The sequence below is a fragment of the Oxyura jamaicensis genome, chromosome 1 (assembly GCF_011077185.1).
Source record: "Oxyura jamaicensis isolate SHBP4307 breed ruddy duck chromosome 1, BPBGC_Ojam_1.0, whole genome shotgun sequence".
Taxonomy (NCBI): domain Eukaryota; kingdom Metazoa; phylum Chordata; class Aves; order Anseriformes; family Anatidae; genus Oxyura; species Oxyura jamaicensis.
Genome location: NC_048893.1, coordinates 85,850,091 through 85,871,871, shown reverse-complemented (window position 1 = coordinate 85,871,871; position 21,781 = coordinate 85,850,091). Strand labels below are relative to the sequence as shown.

At 40.1% G+C, this 21,781-nt stretch overlaps 1 protein-coding gene across 19 annotated transcripts in view; it reads right to left on the bottom strand.

Moving 5' to 3' along the window:
* Positions 1-21,781, bottom strand: part of ZBTB20 (zinc finger and BTB domain containing 20) — a 458,760-nt gene that overhangs the window by 333,325 nt on the left and 103,654 nt on the right. Inside the window, exon 1 of one of the 19 annotated variants that reach the window (XM_035314852.1) lies at positions 17,654-17,674. The exons of the other annotated variants lie outside the window; for them this stretch is intronic. The gene's annotated coding sequence lies outside the window, so the exon portion shown is untranslated. Of the gene's footprint in view, positions 1-17,653; positions 17,675-21,781 lie in introns of those variants that run through there. 19 annotated transcript variants of the gene reach the window in all.

Below are 21,781 nucleotides of genomic sequence, written 5' to 3'. Positions count from 1 at the left end.
CCCAAAAAAAAAAAAAAAAAATCCACTCCCTTTTACAAAGCTTTATAACAAGTTCTGGAAGCACCATCCCTTTAATCTGTATGAGCAAAGCAATACCCATGAATCCTTTAACATGGATCCTTTAACAAACTCAGTTAATCAGAATCATTATGGGCTCTGGGAGATCACACAATGGACAAATAAAAGCTACGAACAATAAACTATCTTCTTGCAGAACTGTGCCTGTTATTCCTACTATCCTGCCCTCTCAAGGAGCATTAAAGATGACAGCTCCCACACCAACTGAGCAAGTGCTTACCCTAAAAATAAGGTAGCACTGAGAGCAGATGAAACTACCCCCCCCACCCCCCACAGACACACCTTTTTAGCAGGAAGAGGGCTAAGAAGCATAAAAACCTCAAGTAAGAGCAATTGAAAACAAAGAATGAAGAGGTCAATTCCCTCATAAAGAAGCTCTGAACTTTGATGACCTCGACTAAGATCACTAAGTTGACTAAGATCACTGGGGACTGCAGGACAACTAACAGGTGTTAAACTGTGGTATTGCATGCTTGTAGCTCATGGAGGATATGATTGTTAAGCACCAACTGTTTGAATATGCAGTGATAGTAATTAGTAATGACTAAGAACTAACCATTGCCTATATGCATTGTTAACGAACACTAGTATCTTATTAAGATTTGCTTTTAAGCTTTAAACTGGCCTGATTTAACAGTCTTCCTAACACTCCCATCACAGAAACATCCCATTCCCTGACACGGGGAATGCACATATTCAGCTGCAACAGCAGGGAGGAAGGACAAGTCCCTGAAGCCTCCCCCAGAAGCAGCAGCAGGAAAGCTGTAAGGCAAGCTCCACAGTGGACTGATTTTAATGAGTAAATTATAGGCTACCAACTTCTCTAATCAAGCAATACACTGGACACAATAGGCTGGGCGCTAAAAAGCTGAGAAGCACTTGAATTTGTTATAACTGATGCTGATACCTGGCTTCCCACTACACTGGTCACATGTTGCATCACATTATCAAATAATAGAAAAAAAGAGGGGAAGGAATTGGCTCTAGCATACATTATAGAGAGATGAAAGGAATGAAAAAGGTATCTCGATGCTTTACTTGTAATACGTTTGCCAGTGATAAGGAGAAAAACAAACCAAACAAAAACCCAAGCTAAGCTTATATAGTCTGTTTCTCTTATGGCAAGTTTCAGTTGACAGTAAGTCATAGATAGCATGCGAAGATTTAAAACCCTCCTTCTTTCTGGGAGATTGTTTTATTAATGGGAAGTAAAAGTTCAGGTAAACCTCTCCAAACCCATAACTGCCTTTAGGTCTCCTTTCTTCAGGCATTTCAGACCATACTCCAAGCTCTCCTTAATTCAGAGAAACTGCATTATTCAATCAGCAGAACTTGATCAAACCTTTCAGTATGAATCATTTTCAAGATATATGTTAGCATATCTTAAGAAAATACTGACAGACTGTTTACCATTATCTTCTACCCTCTCGGTATTTTGCAATAAAGAACCCTGAGAACCTCAATCAGCATCTGAAAATGGCCTTCATCCCATGAGAAGATCAATTCAATCAATCAATCTTTATCAAGCATAAAGAGACAAGTGGTTTGCCAAAGGTCATAGACCAAATCATTGGTTAAACCTGGAATAACTAAGGAAACTAAGGATATCCATCTCTGGATACCAGCTTTTTCTCTTGGTTTTCTTAAGGCTAAAAGTGTGCCGTCTGGATATATCCTCTCCCTAATCATCTTTTACATAAATTTATCAATTTCAGGAAAATATGCTAGAGAAGTATAACCATATTTAAAAAATAAAAAAAAATAAAAAAGCTTATTCCTACTGTCTTCATACAAAATAGGGGGTAGAAAGAAACACTAAAAATTCCCCCAGACAAGAACAGCAGTACGAGCTCACACCTTTTAGGTGCACACAAGCTCACGACTTTAGACAGCAAGTCACTCAACGATAACACTAGCCAGTATAAGACCTCGACTCATGAATTCCCATGCTCACTGAACTAACGTTTTTTGAAAATTACTGAAAATGCATTCTTTTCCTCTACCACCTTCCACAGTCCTGGGGGAAAAACAAACAAACAACCCTCTAAGGAGAGGTTTTCTTGAGGTGGGAGAAAGAGTATATGTCATTAAGAAGCACTATACTGACAAGAAAATAAATAAACTTTATGTTTCCAATCAACAGCTAAAGATGTCAGAAGACTAGACCTGCATTCCAGATCTATTATGTACTTAACATTTTATTTTGGCTAAGATGAACAATTTGCATGCCCTATGGAGATTCTGTGAGGTTTAACAAACATTGTGAAAGAGAATGAAGATCTCAAATAAAACTAAAATATGTAATTTGTGGGATCTGCTAGAATTTTAGGTATCTCCTATCTTCATCTGCTCACGTCTCAAAAGAGGTCAAGGACATTAATCTGGATTAAGGGGAAAAAATGATTTCCACTGCACTGTATTTCAGTTTCTACAGCTTCACACTGGTCAGTTTCTGGCTTCAAATAACAAAGAATAACAACGTGTTAATTGCACAAGGCACATTGAGATATGATCACTTGGGAAGGGTTACATAAAAGACCTCAAGACTGCATAAACAATCTGAAGCTGTTAAATAGTCATTCATTAGTACACCCTTCAGTTGCTTGAGGTGGAGGGAAAAGAGAGCACAATCCCGAAACATTAATGAATTGGTTAGCAATAGGCTACATATGGACAAGCAAGTATTTTCAGTGTGTTCATTTTTTTTTCCCCTCTCAAGAAAAATGCAAGATAGAAGAGCAATTCTCCTACAGCTACCCCAGACCATCACAAAAGGCTGGTTTCCAGCCATGGCAGCAAAGAGCAGCTGATGCCAAGAGGGATGAGGTAGCTGCTATAAGGGAATGGAGGAGCTGCAACATGACATAGCCTGCAAGATGGAAGGTGGCCTCAAAATTAAAATGCAGCCCTAGTCCTAGTAGATGATGTGCTGCAGGTGGGTGAATCTAGAAGAGCAGACTATGCGTTAGTTTAGTGTCCTTTTCACATTTTATGAGACTTTTGCTTCTACCTGTTTGACTTCCATGCTCTCCCTTTTAGGCATCATCAGCCATTTCAAGGGGTTGTCATAAAAGACAAGTCTAAAAATATCTTTCTTTCTCCAACAAGTAGTATGATTGCTCCATTAGGCAATACTATCGCTTCTCCAGAGGCTGCCACTAAAATGGCAACTGATACCTACATAGGAAATAACCACAGTACCTCAGACCTCACGGTGTGACAGCAGTGTGTAGATACTGACTACTTTGTACACAGAACTTTATTTTCTACTTGCATCTTCTTTATAATCATGTGTCTCCAGGGATTTCAATGCAGTAACCCACAATTTGACCCTCATTTATACCTTAATCAGGCCTACTGCATGTGCTGCAAGCTGCCTAAAGAAGCTGGAAAACCTGGAACAAAACAGCAATTTCCAAGGCCTTTTCCACCTGCGCTCTGGAGGAATGCTGTTTGGACGTCACTTACATTTGAAGTACCTGCTGGCAGTTTACCTCTATGCTTATTTCATTACTAGGGCCAAAATTTTGGCACACAATTAAATAGTTCCCGTTAATAACCGAGACTGCTGCAGAGCTCAAGTTCTGATTTCTTGAGAGCATCTTGCTGCGCTAGAAATCTTTACAGGTTTGTGTTGCAGGTAGTCACGAAGCATTCTCTTACTGTGATTTTGTTTCCCATAATTATACTCTGGAATAATTATTTGGGTGGTCCGGTAAGGGAAGGAAGAAAAATAACATACTGTCTCCTGCACTGCCAGAACAACACAGTTTGATCCTCAGGGCAAAATGTGAAAAGCTCCGCATCTGAGTACCTCCAACTGGTACAAAAGTTTGAAATTTTACCCAAGTGTGAAGTTGGTGGGCCAAGTCCTTGTGTTTTCTTTTTCTCCTGTGCTCTACTTTATATCCCAACTCTGACTGTATTCGGCAGCGCACATTAGTGAATTCCAAATCATCAAGCTCATATTTAGTCCCTATTTTCAACTGCACACTAGAGACCTGCACCTATTCCACAAATAGAAAGAATCCAAATGCTTTCCCCTAGGCTCCTGCTTAGGATTTCATTATTAATTATATTTGAAGGTTATACAGTTAAAATACTAACTTTTTATTTGAACATTTATATTAAGCTGCTGAGATTTCTAGCAGCTTAGCAGCATTATTTCTGTGTAAGAGAATAAGCCTCTTAAATTCGGCACGCAGGCCTCTCGTCTAAAATGAAAGATTTTAGAAAGGCACTGAAAGGTAACACTGAGTTAATGATGCTTTTTAAACTGAGACCTCAAAGACTGATCATACAGCACTCTATCAGTTATGCACCCCCTTGACCTTTTCACAAGCTCTGCCAACAGTGCCTGAATTCATCTAAAGTTTAGCAAAAAGTTAGTTCCAGATGATGGACCTCAGCCTCACTGCTAATTACAATTCGTTACGTGGATTTTCTATTTCCACTGCAGTAAGACATTTAAATATTTGTTAGCCAATCCCAGAGGACTGTATTTAACGTTTTCCCCTGAGATTATCTTGGATAGGTATGAGAGTCATCCACCAAGAATGGGGGATTTTAAGATAATGAAATTTTTTTTGCAGGCGAGGATGCTGGCGGACAGACCCCATGACCTCAGCAAAAGAAGGTCTATGCCAACAAACTGCTACCTTATAGCTCAAAAGTTAAACTCATAAATTTTAGATAGCTGACCATATTTTGATCTTAGATATACTTTAGTGTAAATCCAGAACACTGACGTGTATGAAAATCCAGAATTTATGATTGCATAAGACAAGAAAATTTGTTTTGCTGGACAAATTTCACCTCTAGTACTGTTCTTTAATCACTGGATTGAAGCCAAGAATTAGATGCCCAATGGGACAAGTGCTGAAAAACATAAGGATAAAGCGTGGACAAGTTTTCTTCCGAACACATAGTTGTATTTATTCATTATAACAAAAGACAAGCAGCATCTTCCCATACAGGTCAAAAGCTGAATTTCAACCCACGGTTCTCTCTCGCTCTCTCTAGATACAGATATCCTTTGCCCCTTGGTGATCCCCCCCAGACTTTCTCTTTTGTAGTATTTTGCCCATGCTTTTGATTCTGACATATAGACAGGTCCATTTTCCCAAGACAATTTAGATTTCACAGCCAGAATAAATCTAAATAATCACACGAAGAGTTACCGCTATTTGTTTGCTTGTTTAAAGGATTCTTGCTGATTTGCAAGAAAGGTACTCCCTAGTCACCCTGACCAGCTAGAAAATCAAAAAAAATAACATGATGTCATTATTTTCAAGATTGCAACTCAAAAAAAAAAAAAAAAAAAAAGCCGATCCACATACCTTGACAAACCAGAGCTCACAAAACCACCAAACAGTGCTCCTCGCATGATTACAGCATGCCTTGTACCAAGTTACCTTGGAGTAGCGCAAAAGGTTGCATCTTTATAACCACCCAACAGTTACAACTGTGTTACAGCCTTGAAATCCACCTCTTAGAAAATATATTTTCTGAAAGTCTTGAATAACCACCTACTCCGTGTACTTTGAATATGTTATATTGCCCAAGCTCTATACAAATATTAACTTATTAATGGGAGCTAGTTAAATGGTATTTAAACCTTAAGGTGCAGCAAAACAGCAGTGCACTTAACTCCCATTTAACCAAACCCACAGAAAGGGCCAGATGGATTCTCTCCATGTAAAACTAGAAAGAATGAGAACAGATGAGTTAGATGCAATTTAAATACTAGTCCTCTCAGGTCTGAGATGTGTGCAAGAACATCGGTTCTTCTATGCATGCCACTAAGCAACCACAGTGCCGTTTTCCAAAGGCACAAAAAGCTGGGACCCTACCCTCTCTCCCCCCCCCAAAACACTGAGTGTTTGAACATCATGAAGCTGCCCAAGGACAGCCTAAGTTTCAGCATAACTTGCTGAGACTTCATCTCACGTGCCAAGTTTCAGCCCAGAGTGAATTTTTAACAGTCAAGTTATAAACCCGTGAAAATAGGGGCTTAGAGTTGAACTGCTGACAAACCCGTAAGTATAGCGGTGCACGCGGCGCCAATAATAGACAAAACTGCCCCATTTTATAGCACGCAGGAAGGCTGGAATTCAGCTGTTATCAGGGATAATAATAAACTTCTGCCAATGACTCAGGCTCTCAGCCTCAAATTTACATTCCCTCTGTCACTAAGAGTTTTTAAGTTAAACAATTTTACATGAAAACGCAGTCAACAGCATTTATATTACCAAGGGCATTTGTTCCCCCTGCTTTTGAACTAAAACGATGGCACAGCCTTCCTCTCGTTCCCCATCCCCTCCTCCCCTCGGCATGCAGGGACGGATCCTTGGACTCTCGTACATCCCAGATTAAACCCAGGCCCGCCCATGGCACCCAGCCCATCCATCCTCAGCCCAACTCCAGCCACCGCATTGCGCCGCGGGGAGAGACGCTAGCGCTTGGCACTGCACGTCGCCGTTCCCCTGGCGCTGTACAGCGGCTCTTGGTCCTCTTACTCCAGAGAGCAAAGGAAAATCAGCACACAGCACCATTAACAGATTTTTTTTTTTCTTTTCTCCTCCTTTTTCCTCTCCAGAATACTTCTTGGTGCACTCACAAACCACCTCAAGGAAAAAAAGCTGTAGCTTAACATCGTATCCCAGTTCTTCAGTGTTTCCTCCTACTTTAAGAGCTGAGCTCAGATATGGAAAAACTAGACAAAAAAAAGAGGCTTGTTTCTTATGTAACAGGCACTTGAAAAAAACCATCTGGTCTGGAGGATGGAAAAGGTCCTCCAAATTGTCACCTGAGCAGCACACAGAGACCAGCTATCCAGAAACCTTTTTGTGTACAACTCACCATTCCTCTGAGTGTGTTGGAGGAACAGAAAGTTATCCTTCCCTCCTTTAAAGATCAGAATTACATCAGTGACCGATACGTTTAAATTTATCTGCTCAATTTCTATATTTTATTTTTTTAATCCATCTCTCAGGAACAGCTTTTAACGCGTTTAGATTTTTTTTCTGTCATAAAATATTCTATTTATTTCCCAGCAGCTGGTGTCAAAAAAGTTGTTGTTTTCTTTAAATATTACTCTTAAATAAATAAAATCTGTTTTCATATCATGTAAAATTAGTTTTGCCTGCTGTGAGTTTGTGGCATTATGAAGTGATCATTTTTTTCCATGAATTATTCAAATCGAGGATAAAAAGGAGAAAGAAAGATGACGGACAATAGCACATCGCTCGGCTGGTACAAAAACTACTAATAGTTCACTATGTGCAGCACAGACAAAACACTTTTCTCTTTGTTAAACGTAGCCACTAACCTTAATTTAGGTATTTCAGAGAAAGGTAGTGAAAGATTTATTTCTTTCCTTGGTGTCCCCTTGTGACTTATCTAGTGGGGCAGATAATAGACATGTCTTCTTTTGCTAGCAAGACATTAATGTTTTAGACCAGAACTTTTTGGCTGCTTATGCTCTGTTACTAAGGTTCAGCTGGCCCCGATGGCCTTTAAGTCCTTTTTTTTTTTAAAAAAAAAAAAAAAAAAAGAGAATTATTTTATTTTTAACAACCTATTCTTTGTTTAAACCTCTGGTTTGACAGTGTCTCTCTGTCTTTTATGAAAAACTATTAGAATTGTTAACATTTCCTCTGGAGTCTTCATATTACCCTGTCTTTCAGAAGTGCTGTAACTGCACAGCTGTAATTATTCTCACTTTGAATCCTGATTGTCGTATTTGGAAGGGGATGAAGGGTGGGGATTTTAATACATCGTTCAGGCTCCCCAGGGCACGTAGTATGCACCAAAACTACTACGAACTTTTAAGATAGAAGGGCTTGCAGGCTGAATTTACAGATAAACTGCTAAGACATAAAATGCCACTTTCATCAAGAATAACAAAATGGTAATAAATTAGAGGGTGAAAAACTGTAGTAAGTTAAAAAAAATGCTATTTCAAAAGGTTTATTGCTAAGCACTTCCTCGTAAAGGCATCTTCTCCTGAAAACAGAAGGCTTTCATTAACTTTCAGAATACAGCTACTAAGTAAAATAACAGCCTGATGCTAAAATAGTGGGCTTGGAACTCATGGATTTTACCTGTTATTACAACACTGAGATCACTTAAATTCTGTTTCAACTTCTCCAACCTGTACATTATGCAAATTAAAATATTTGTATCACAGTAATGTCCAAGGGATGGATCAGAAACAACAGTCCTTTGCAACACAAAGAGTCCCAACCCCAAATATTTTCACTAGGGATAACCTTAACCTGCCACACGATATCCATTAAAAATATTGACCTTCACTCTTTTGGACTTTGAAAAGGAAGAAGCTTAAGTTTTTAGAAAGGAAGGGGGGGCTTTTTTTTTTTTTTTTTTTTTTTTCCAGGGAGGAAACTTATTTTTATGTTCTGAGTTTCCCTCAGAACATAGCATGAATGGATCCAAGTGAAAATCCTAGCCCTGGACATTGGAATCCTGAGCTATTTGCTCTGAACAGCTTCTTAAATAGGATGTTTCATGCAACGGCATGTTGATCACAAAGTCCTTCCATAACAAAGCACAAACATCTTTGTTGTCAATTAAAAGGAAGATTAGGATGAAGTAGTCACCAGTGTCCCAAATTCCATTATCCCATAGCTACAAGCCATTAGTCTTTTTTTCCAATTTAATTTTTTAAGTAGGTCGTTCTTCTGTACTCTAATTCTCCTCTTCCCCCCCTCCATCCACTCCAGCCCAATTTTGGCCAAGTTTCCAAGCCCTAGAGACAAAATAAAATTGACACGTTTATTTTATGTGTGATTAAAATACATCTATACACACGGCTCTCACCCATACTTTGAAAATTTCTATACGCTATACAGAAGCAACTGCAATTGTCCGTGGATCTTGGTTGCAAAGCCCTTTAATATTTTTAATTTGGAGACTACTTTGAAGACATTTGAGGCTTCTTAGACAAAATAGGGTTTGTTTAATGCGAAAAATATCTTAAGACCTGACCGGGGGGACAGGGCGTGGAAATCATGTCTTAAGCTATCTGAAAGGAATGCTGGGATGTTTACAGGAGACATCAACCTCCCACCTCCGAATCAGAACAGCTGCTTCATAGACATCTCATCACACCTACAACTCTGCTGTACTTTTGAGACTTTCCCCTCTAGGTCTCCATTGTGAAAGGAGACCAGCTGAGGAAAATCAAACTTTACTTTGAGCTTTAGTACAAACAAGGGAGGACAGTGGGAGTACAGCATAGATGCCCACATAGCACATGCTTTATGCAAGATACAGGAAGAATTCAGATCCAGCACTAACTCTTGTAAGAGGCTCCACATGTCTTTTGGTAAATTAAAGGTCCAGTTAGAAACCTTTCCCACTCTGCCTGCAGTCACTAGGACCAGTGTATTCCATTCACAGCCACACAAAGAAGTTACAGACCTGCTTTCCAAATATTAAGGTACTCTTGCTCATATTGCTGTTCCCATTTTTGCTGGGTTTTGCTTTGCTAATTTATTATTATTTTTTTTAATACAAGCTCATTCAAATATACTTTAGACATGCAAAACGTGCAATTCCACTGACAATGATGAAGTTGCACCCACATATGCCAAGAGTGAATTTATCGATAAAGATAGGAATATAATTAATGCCAGTCACCATGGCATTATGATGGAAGATAGCTCGTCAAATAAACCTGATTTCATTCTTTGGTAAGCATACGCGTTTACTGAACATAACAGCATAAATGTGATACACTTACCGTTTCACAAGCACTTGACTTAGTGCTAACTGCACAGCTTCCCAGTTCTGCCAATGAAAGCACATGTGGAATGGCTTAACAACTAACTAATGGTAAACCCTCAGAAAAACGTTACTTGGGGGATCTTCAAACGGAGGCATCTCGAGTAAGATTCAGGTAAAAACAGTAATAGCCCCCAATATTATTCAGCATTTAGAACAATGACTCCTACGTTATAAAAGCACTGCTGAGAAAAGTTTCCAGGTGACACAACGAAAGGTTGACTGACAAAAGATCAGGAGAACGGGGCATCTGTGGGTGGGGAGAATCAGTCATTGCACAAACTGCAGTTCCTTCAAATAACACACTTTTTAGCTTGGCATGTGTTTAAGAAAAAGGAACGTATATTGTATCTACAGCATTGGGAGTGGGGAACGTGCTACATCCTGGAAGAGAGCAGCTCCAAAAAGTATTTAGAGGTCACAATGAACAAACAACTGAACAAGAACACCCAGTGCAATGTGGTAAAGATGGCTAAACACAATCCCTGGAGGCATAAACAGGAGGTAGTGGGCAGGCTTGGGAAGGCGTTTTTACTTTTCTTTGTTGTATTGTTTTCTGAAGGGATCTTCACTTGGGTGAAGAAAGGCATAACAAGAACCAAAGTCTGGAACATGAAGCCAAGAAAGAAAGAAAGAAAGAAAGAAAGAAAAAGTCAAATCGAACCAGAAGTGAACCACATTTTGAAACAGCAAGGGAATTAGCCATCGGAACAAAACTACCAATAGAAGGGAGGAGCTTTAACTTCCTGATGGCTTCAAGATGGAGAGATGCTGTACATGCATAACTGGGTTCAGATCACAGATGACTGGTCAAATCTAACAACTTGTGACACAGAATGTCAAACCAGATGATCCAGTGGTCCTTTCTGACCCCAAACCGCATGAGAGGAAGTTTCTGATTATATATTTTTATGCAACTTGCAAACAGACTGTTCTTCTTTCTGAGTGACCTTAACAAACGGTCCTCTCACAGAAGGGTCGGTATACACCCAGCACTGTACAACCAGTTTTGCTGGTTCTCAAGATTTCTTAAATAAAATAAAATAAAATTCTGACGTCTGGAGGCAGCTTGGAAAGATACTGCTCATGGCTTCTGAAAAATGTGTTGCTTTCTTTGTTAGTTATTTCACTAGCACATAGCTCAGTGGAGAGCCATCGTTGAGAGCTCACATTCAAGCAACTCCCAGCTCTGGAATGTTTGCAGTTCTCACTAAGTCTGCTTCTAGATTCAACTCTGCTTTGTTCTTGAAGCCAAATTTGATGCTACCTGAAAGAATGCTATCCACACAGCTAGGAAAAAATCTCCCTTTTGCAGCCATTGATTTGTTACATGTAACATTTTCCTTTTTTTTTTTTTTTTCCTCCCTTCTTTTCAGTTATGACTCCTGGATCCCTCAGATCATGAAATTTGCTTCAAGCTTCAGGTTCAAGTATGTATGACATGACTCTGAAACCACTTTTATCCTCTGTTGCATTTCCCACCCCCACATTCCCAAGAGTTCAAATACGCATCTAAGAATACTACTACAGCTAACAAAAAACACAAACGAGATTTGTATTGCAACAAAATACAGCTTTTCAGGCCCTATCTGAAGGCTAATCCTGTAGAACATAGACAACCCCCCCCTCCCCAAATATACTGCTGGGCACAGCATCAGAACTGGCTTCAAGGGAATAGCACCACCTACTGAACCACTTTTGCTCCTTGCATTTCATCCCGGCAATTCCCTTGACCAATTACTGACCAAGACAACTGTCTTTGCTAAATAAATCCCACCCCAAGATGGTTCAGCCACGGGCACTGCAAGGGATAAGAGATGTTCGGTTGCTACCCCTAGATCTGAGGTTTCCTTCTACCTGCTGAAAATGGCTCAGCTTATAAATGCAATAATTTTTTTTTGATGTCACTAAAACTATGTTTTAGTTACAGTTACAAGCAAATGTCACTCATCTACACACTCTACCTACTGCCTGAAAACAATATGATTTAAGGAGTATGTCAGCAGTAAGAAAAGACTCTTCCCACTGGATTAAAATGTGCATTTTAAGAAAGGAAACACTTTTAGAAAGAAGGAGAGGGAGTCTTCTGTTTCTGTAGTTTATTTTTCTGCTTAATGAAACAAGGTTTCCAGCTTCTACAATAGCAGCTGCAAAGGCACTTCATTAATCTCCTGAGTGCACTGCCTCTCCCTGCATACCTGTAGCTGCCCTGTTTTAGCCTCCTAAAATTATCTGTTGGCATTGCTTCAATATTCTTATGAAATTAGAAAAAAAAAAAAAACACTCAAACTATGTAAATTCTACACCTTTCAGGAAAAAAAAAAAAAAAATCTTAACCAAAAAGTTCATTTACTGATATTTCTCCCATATTCTGAAGACTTTCAGAAGGATTAAACTCCAATTTATTCCTATTAAGAATCAATTAAACAATCATCAATAAAGATCAGGTAAAGTAAATGCAAACAGTAGCCATCATCTTTGCTGCTGTCTCAACATAGACCAAATCAAATTCCAGATGCTTCTTCAGGCCAAAGCCTTCAGGATAATAATAATAATGGACAAAAAAGAAAAACAAACAAACAAACAAAAAAAAACATAAAACAGCCAACCAAACAACAACAGCCAACCAACAAATATCACACACTTTTCAGAAGTGCTCGAGTACGCTAGGAAAAAAAAATAACATGGGAAGCCAACATTGTTGTTTTCCTAACGTCAAGTAGGCATTTTGAAAATATCATCTGACAAGATTTGACCCAAGGATTTAGACAAACTTAAGTTTTCTACCTGATTCTAGAGTATTTGCTGTAACTCAATAACTTAAAGTGGATATATAATATATAACACAATGTATTTTAAGAAGGAACAACATTGATCATTCATAGACCTCACCATCTTAGACACTAAGCACAAATAAAGCAAGGACTTCATTAAATAAAGGGTTCTCAAACCCTTTAACTGGGGTAATGTTAAAGCTGTAGACAGGAATGACTGCTAAAAAAAGCTAGTGACAGAGCAATGCTCCCAAGTCCAGTTACTAATTGCAATTGCTTCCTTCTATTTGCCACCTGCCATAATTATGATAGAAGGGTGGAGTTTCAAATAGAGTTGATAGGAAATTTTGATGGAATGTCCCCCAGACCATTACAAAAATATCAGACTTTTTATAGTACAATATTTGTTGAAAACATGAAGGCTTTTCTCAGCATCTATACCACAGTTAATCCATGGTTCAGAAAATTCCCTCACAGATGAGAAAAGAAATCAGCTATACCGTGCAGAGATATAAAAAAAGTTTCAGTTGACTCCAAATATAGGGCTTTTTAATTGTATGGATTAGCAAAGAATACTTTGTTTAAAATCCATTTCGTGTATGGGTTTACAAAAAATTATTATCCCACCAAGTGAAAATTCTGGCTTTTGTTCCATTCAAGGTTTTAGAGAACGAAAGGGAAATTAATATGTACACTCTAATCTATTCATGCAGTTACATTTTAACTCTGCAATATAATCTCTTCCTCTTCACAATATCATAATATTTTTCCTAACTTATCTCCAAGCTCTTGAACTTCACTTATGCATAAAACAGGACACACAGTTTTCCACATGTGTACTGTGTACACAGTAACAAGGAAATCAAATGAAAACTACACAAGTCTCCAAAATGGAGAGAAGGACAAGGGCTTACTTACAGTATTTTTCCCCCACTGGCAGATTGTCATTCATAACAGAGTCCCTTGATTCCTCCCCCAAAAATAAATAAATAAATAAATAAATAAATAGATTGTTCCAGTACCCATTCTAACCACGAAATACCAAAAAAAAAAAAAAAAAAAAAAAGGTTAGGTAATACTTCTCAATGCAATAAAACAATAAATACCATTCTGCCATCAGGAGAACAAGCCAGTTAAACATGCTACTTTAATTTGCAGGAAAAAAAAAAAAAAATCAGAGCTGTTTAAGGAGCAACCAGTCCCTCCCAGCAACCCCAACACCCCCCGAAAAAGAAAAGACCTTAAAGAACATGCAGATGAACAGAGGAAAAAAAAGGATCCCATGCATTAGGCAAAATCTGTAATATTATCTAGAACGACAGCACAGCCATTGTTAGTGCTGCCAAAGCACTGCATGTTTGCTATATCACCCGAGGTCCTAGGAGGATAATAAACTAAGCAGATTAGACATAGACTGATGTCTCTGTGCTGCTTCCACCTCCACCAAACACAGGCGAGGGGCTGCACTTTAGGAGGCGGGCAGGCAGGTAGACCCAGAAAATGGGTACTGCATGCTGGCGGGGGTGGCGGGGTGGGGAGGCACTGCCAACAACCAGGGCCTGTTTATTATTTAACAGTTGGTATTGCTAGAGGCCTGGCACTGCAATAGAGCAATCTCTGTTTCAGTGCAAGTAAGCCTGATTACGAGCGCTCGGGAGCCAAATCATGTTTACCGTAGTCTGCGAGAACCTCGGTGCCCCCAGCAGACATGGAAACTCTGACAATAGCTGCCATCCAGGAGGAAGGAAGTCTTCCTGAGGCAAAAGCAAAAAAGGAATTGTGATCTCTGTGCAGGGCAGGAAGGTCTTGGATGGGACAATCCGCAAAGCTATAGTGCATCACATGCATTGTCACTGACCAGTCCATCCCCTCCCTCCTCTCCATTTTATGAACTGATGCATAAGCATCGATTCACCCTCTCAAGTAGCAAGCATTACCCAGTGCTAAAATTGCTTTCAAGTTTGACATGGGGAGTGACAACACTTGTGTATATAGTCTGCTTCCTCCCCAGCAAGGACAGTATGCCACAGAGAAAGCACTGTCCCGTTGTAATTCCTCTGATCAGAAGATATCACTGACAAAAGTTAGCTTTAAAGTTTTTCTTAGCTTCTGCTGGAAATTGTCCCTGCACACAAGAAAAAATCTGGAACATCTCCTTGCACGCACACAAACTCCAGCTAATCCATTTCTTTATTTTTAAAAAAATAAAGTTATTTACAGGAACACTCACAAAGATTCAGACACACTCTAAAACAAACGTAAAGTATGGAAACTATTGAGTAAATGAAATTATCAAGCTGAGTGAACACCAGCGGGTAAGACCTCAACAGTCCCATTGCTGTAAAAATCATAGTAAAGGAAGATCAGACCAACCTGGCAATACGAAGCCTTCAGTTGCAGCTTGTTGATCTAAATGCCAACTCACTGCGGTAACCACAAGAAGCTAATCATATCTGATAGCTGCTCCTCAGTCTACGTAAAACAAGCTCAATGAATCTCCTTCTGCTTCCCCATGAACGGGACCCGTTATCTTTGGCATTTCTCGGATTCTGGTGAGGTCCCGAGGGTGGGCTGCTGGAAGGCACGTAGGCTACTGCCCCAAGAGCTGGTGGAAAGTGACTTTCTCCATATCCCCTTCTTAAAGGGAGGATAATACATACAAAAAGTAACAACTAATTTGTTAATATTGATGAAGAGCTTACCAGCAGGGTCATGGTACACGTGGTAAGAAACAGTTTTATTATATTTTGCATCACTACAATGGACCTTGACTGGCTTCATCAGCAGAGGGATGGCAAAACGGAGAAGCCTGTGGAAAGTCAAGGTTAATTGCAAGATGTAGTCACCCCTGAGAGAGCACAATAAGGTGGGATCCCTAGATCCAGGGGTTAAGCCTCATGAAGGATCCCATGCCCAGGGCAAACCAGCGCCTGCCATCGCTTCTGTCCGGCTCCGCAAAGCATTCCTCAGACAGGTGGTGAGGAGCACGAACAGCCACCTGCTCCTGGATCTCCTCTCGCTGTGTTCCCCAGCTGACTCTGGCCCTAACTGCTTTCAGCTGGCCAAGAGCAGCTGCCCTGTGCTGCTGCAAGTGAGATGGCTGCAGGCCGTGAGCAGGCAGAGCGGGATGGCAGCTGCGCAGCCCTCCCCAGCCGCCTACAGGCCTCCGCCACCAGCCCCTCATCCCCTGAGAGGAGGGCCCAGCTCGGCCTTCTGTTAAATCCCCCCATCCAGTCAGAAACCCCCCTGCTGCTGCATAGGGCAGGCCGAGCGGTGGTCCAGAAGCCTTTATATGCTGGCAAAACCAGGGGCTACTCGGTCGATCCCTCAGTGCTGACGATTTCTGGGCGCAGGGCAGGGTGGGCAGAGCACGCAGCACCTACGCTATGGATACACGCGGCAGCCGTCAGTCCCCAGAGCTGCCAATTTGGCACTAGTGTGTAATTTGTACTAAATAACGTTTCAAGAATGCAACACAAATAATGTAATGATAGCAATTAGACCCTTTACCAAGCAAGGCTGTATCAGCCATACAGTCCAGTCATTTCTCAGAAGGTGAAAAGCACTTGACTAAGGAATCTGCACCTTGACAGGCACTAGAGGTGTGCAGGTATATATAATAATTGCATTCCTCGTGTATTAATGTTTGCATATAAGAAATGCATGCTGAGCTAGCATAACACCTCCTTCCTCAAATAATAACTAAGTTTCATACTGTGCCTGAAGTGCTCTTTATATAGTACGCAGAAATGGGTTATGTAAAGATCAGAGCTGCAAGAGCTGTTCACAACATAGCTGAAAAGCTAGTAACAAAATCCAGTTCTAGCTTAGGTTTCCCCAACACAAAACTCAGGCCAGCTTTACAGAAAGCTCTGCGCATTTCTGAAGTTTTGACACTGATATCATACCAATCTTGTACCCAGCTAGGGAAAGGAGACTAGAAGGAGAACAATAATAAAACGTCACAAGAAGGGACTGGAAAAAAAGAAAGAAGCAGGAGCAGTACGATCACTTTTCTTCCAGTGCTGCTGCCCTTCTTTTCCACATTGTGAAGGGGGGAGAATAGCCCCTGAATTTTAGGGAATGCATCTGGTTATCTGTGAACCACAACACCATGTGTGCAGTTAGAGGTGCTTCGATGCTTTTGTATGCATGTGCATTGTTACTAGGAGATGACTAGATTTGGTACCAGGATAATATTCCACCATTGTGTGGTATGTTCCCATCTGATGTTGCCTTTTCCCCAGTTCAAAAAAAAAAAAAAAACTAATAAAAAAGAAAATTAAAAAAGATACAATAATTGTTACTGCACACTCTAATGAATTATTGTGTTCAAGGTTCCTACAAAAAAGTAATATTATACTCGGCTTATGTTTTAATTGATTTATTAATATTTTATCACAGGAATGTAATTTAAGCTCCTCATGATTTAGATCTCATAAACCTTTAGCATTTTGCAAATTCAAATTCCAATTTAAAGCCAGGGCGAGCAATTAACTTTTCTATCATCTTGTCAGGGGAGAAGGTTCGTGTTTAATTTGAGACAAAATGACAGAAATATATATACACTGTATGTATTACTCCAATTTAATTTATGAGTCAGCACCATCCACCTTCCAAATGTAGATTTAATGGAAGGAGAGGGGGGAGAGGGGGAAGAGAGGGAAGACCCTGCCATCGTGGCACTTGTGATATTTACCCCAAATTCCCTGTGAAAAAAACATCCCTGGTTTACTGAGATACTGGGGCTAGATTGATTACAGCTCTATTTTCAATCCTTTTGTTTTAATTTCCATTCACTCATCACTTTCTCATATAAAGCATGATCTCTCAAATGTCAGCTAGCAGTTCCCAGCCAGCAATGGGCAGTTGATGCCACAGCAGGTTCTCCGATAGCCTGTCCTAGCTGCTCTGCTTCCTGCCCCCCAGCAGTCCCCCTAAAAGGCAGACACCAGGCAAAGAAAGCTTCCCGTAGGATTGATACAAGTTAATACCTGCTGGGCCAAATCCTGCAGTCCTCACTGATGCAGCAGTCTCACTGAAGTCTGTGCCACGTTAGTTTGATTAAGGAGAAAACAGAAAGAGATGGTGCTGCTTAACCATCGTTGTTATTATTTCTCATTTAAAAGAATGTTCCAACCTCTTAATATGTAACAAAGGAAACCTGCAGCCTACATTTGCATGGGCAAAAATTTGCATGAACAAAACAAACAGTTGGTTAGCATTTGCATGCGCTGTTTTAAGAAAGGAACGGCCAGTTTATGGCTACCTGCCAGAGATTACACAGATCTGCAGTACCCACAACACGCAGCATAGCAAAGCATTGCACAGGAGTTAGCTCATGAACTTAAAAGGCAGCCACTGAGAAGCTGCCCCACGTATTAGCTATTGGTCTTTACTGGGCCTTTAGCTAAAGCTAAATTTCAGCTTGCTAGAGAGAGTGTGGTTATGTGGGCAAACTACCACAAAGGCAGAGACTCCTGGAAGTCCTTTTATATCAGAGGTGACCGTTTCAGAAGGTGACTGCAGGCTGAGTTCCAATATTTCTATACACAACCAAGCTGAATCTCAAGATTCCCAGACTCCTGATACTGCAGACTTCAGCCTAGACTTTCCAAGATGACAGAATAGTCAGATCCCCTTCTGATTTACAGAGCTGTGGCACACACTGCAGGCTCAAATCCAACTCTGCATCCAAACCTAGCTACATACAATTGCAACTTGCAGCGTTCAACAAGCATGTCAATTGGAACCACGTCAGAAACATTCGGCCTCCTCAAAATCTTAAGTCTTGGCCTTCATTTTTCAAAACGTCTGAAAATAAAGAAATCAACCTACTTTGGGAGAAAATATTTTAAATTTTTTTGTTGTTGTTTCAATAATTTCAGGCCATTTCATTGGAATAGTTGGGTATCTTTACTATCATTTTCTTTCCTTATGAGAATACCCTTGTATTGAACACCTCAATTTCATTGAACAAATAAATATTATATACACATACATATGTACGTATATTTATGCACACACAGGAGAAGTTCATCCAAATCTTTACTCCAAAACTCCCTATGCAGCTTTCTATCAGCATACAGTTAAAAATTATGCAGCAGAGATCAGACTGCAGATACAGTCATGATACAAAACCCAAAATGCAGAAGATCTCCGATATTCAGCCACACTTCAGTCTCGATAAACACTGGACGTCAAGCCAAACTCGAAAATCTTGTTTCATGCCCGATTCGTTTATGAAGCTTCACTCTAATTCAGAGCCTTATCACTTTCTAAACTCAGGTAAAAAAGCTTTGCTGTCATGCATATTTTTAGACAAATTATAGTAGAGTGTCTTGCAATTTCCATTACTTTGTGGTGTCTGCACTGCTGATAGACACCAGCCCACATTGGCATCGCTGCCGAGGTGTCCTAATACTTGTCTGAAAAATACTATTAACTGCACATCACAGGCATTTGAAGTGCATAAGAAAACCATAAACTTAATTACACTGGAGGACTAGTGTGATCTCACATGATATTTGAGCTAGTGTTATTAAAAATAGAGAGATTGCATTTACTTAATGCTTCTTACAGTAAACCAGTCAATTTTAAACTTTCAAGGTTGTATAATCAGACAAAACAATATTGGGGAGCGGGGGGCAGAAGCTGTCTGTGGAATTTACTAGTACAAGCATTTCACGTGTCAAGCAGCAAAAATTTGTTTATTGTACTAAAAAGAATATTCCTTGAATTACTAATGTATATGAGATAGGAGAGCTATTCAGACTGCACAGGACAAAGATTTAGACTGAAATAATTTGTGTAAAAGACCGGTTGCTGTACAGCATTCTTCCTCACCCCACCACCAAAAAGCCACCAACCCTTCCTGGGTTTCAGCCAGCTTTTAAGTTCTCAGATCTTTCCCTGCTGCTGTCTAGCCATTACATCTTCTCGTGCCGGTAGCATTGCCTCCCCACTCCTAGAGTGGAGGAGAAGAACTTTTCTCCTCACTTCCCTTCTGGTATCTAAGATTTGAGACTATGTTTTGTTTTGTTTTTCCTGAAATACAAGAGTGAGGAACCCTTCCACTTCCAAAACTGGAACCATGGGGAAAAAAAACAGATTGTGTTCAAACATTAATCCACAGCACTTAACAACATCCAGACTTTACATACTGAACTCAAGAGATGCTCTGTGGAATGAGTCCCATCCAGAAACACTCGCTCACCCGTGGATACTCTTGCGCTTGTCAGGTCTCCATTAGGAGGGGAGAGGTGTTCTCTAATAATGGCTACGGGGCAGAGGGTTGGAAAGCAACAATGTCTGCCTTGACTTCAGAGTGGCTGATGCACTATACAAATGCCATTAAACCATCCTTTTGCTTGGAGAAAAGCAAAACCAATCCCTTCATTTCTCCTCCCATGCCCACCCAGCCTCTTCAGTCTTGAGGACATTGGAGAGGGAACAAGCATACAGAGCAAACTGCTTGCCAGATAAATGCTGGTCAAGCATGTCTATCTCATAAAGCTACAGAAGTTACACAATGTTTTTGAGAGAAGTGTGTTAAGTCTGCTCACAACGTGAATCTGCCTTGGGATTGCACCAGCTGGACTCTAAAGCTAAGGTGTTGAGTCTTTTGAACACTAATTCACTTACTTAAAAGCAGATTAAAGAAAAAAGGTTTAATCTTTAAATGTTTTATCATCAAAGATATCTCCCAGAGTAGTTGCTGCTATAGGAGTCTCAAATCTTATAATCTGTGCTGTTGGATATTTTATGCAGAAATGTTTGCTGTTCATGCTGCATTATTTCAGACCTCTACAACTGACTTTGACTTACAAGAAAAACACAAATTCTACCCTGTTTATTTTTCTTTTGAAAATTATCCATGCCTAGGGTAGCATAATAACATGCAAAAGACAACTTTTCAGATGGAATTGACTCACAAATGATTTTAACTATAGCTCTTCCCTTCAGCAAGAGATGTACAGCCACCCCAATTGGATAAAAACGCTACTATTTGTAGTGCTGAAGGTAAAATTTGTCTAGTGATGAGTGCATTGCTGTCATAGCATCCCACCTAGGACCAAGTTCTGTCCTAGCTTGCATTACATTCACTCAAAAATGCAAGATGAGCCTTTAGGGTAGGCAAAACGGGGGGGGGGGGGGGGGGGGGGTATAAATAATCTTCTAGTCTTTCTGAAAGCCTGCACTGGGGAGGGGGAACAATGACAGATTTACTTGGAAAATCAGCGTGCTTTTGGCTCATAAAAACAAAACCAAAACAACCAAAGCTAAAAAAAAAAAAAAACAAAAAAAAAAAAACAATAATAATAATAATAAAAAAACTTTCCTGAACTGGTAACTGAAGCGGACAATAAAAGAGATTAAAGAGAAGTAGCCTAATAGCCTAGAGGCAGGCCACTGTTTCTGAAAGGCACTTCAGAAAGTGCTCCAGAAGCACACCTACAAAATTCATACACCACTTCAGTTAACGCTCCTTTTCATGTTTGCCCAGGTTCATGTCAAGGGTACAGCAACCTGAGGTGTTTCCACAGCAAACTTTCATGTCCGCTGCAATTTTCCTTTTCAAATTCAATATGGTAAAATGAAATGAAGCAAAATGAAACAATCTTTATATACCAGTTCAGCTAGCATTCCCTAGCCCTCATTGTGCTGCATCTCTCATCAGCTCTCATTTACTCAGACAAGACAGAAAAGATTTGCAGATCCTATTACATTTTCCCACCCTATTTCCCATTCTGTGTGTATTTTTTTTTTCCTTCAAATAATACGGATTGTGTCAACTGGAGGGAGAAAAAAAAAAGAGAAACAAGCACTCTTTGTATTCTCTTCATGGTAATAAAATATGAAAAGAATTCACAAGAAAACAGCTGAATTCCCAGTGCTTAGAAAATGGACCTGGCTAGACAGACCAGTTCTACTTAGAGCAGCATCTCCAACTAAGCCATCAAAGCATCATCAGAGTTGTGTGCTTTTCTCAGCGAGTGATGTGGAACACATCACACTTCCTACCACCTGAAAGTCAAAATCCTGGGAACTGCTATTTTATGGAAAGGGGTGGGGGGGGAGGGGGGGGGGCATCCATATACTAGCAAAACAAAAAAGAAGGC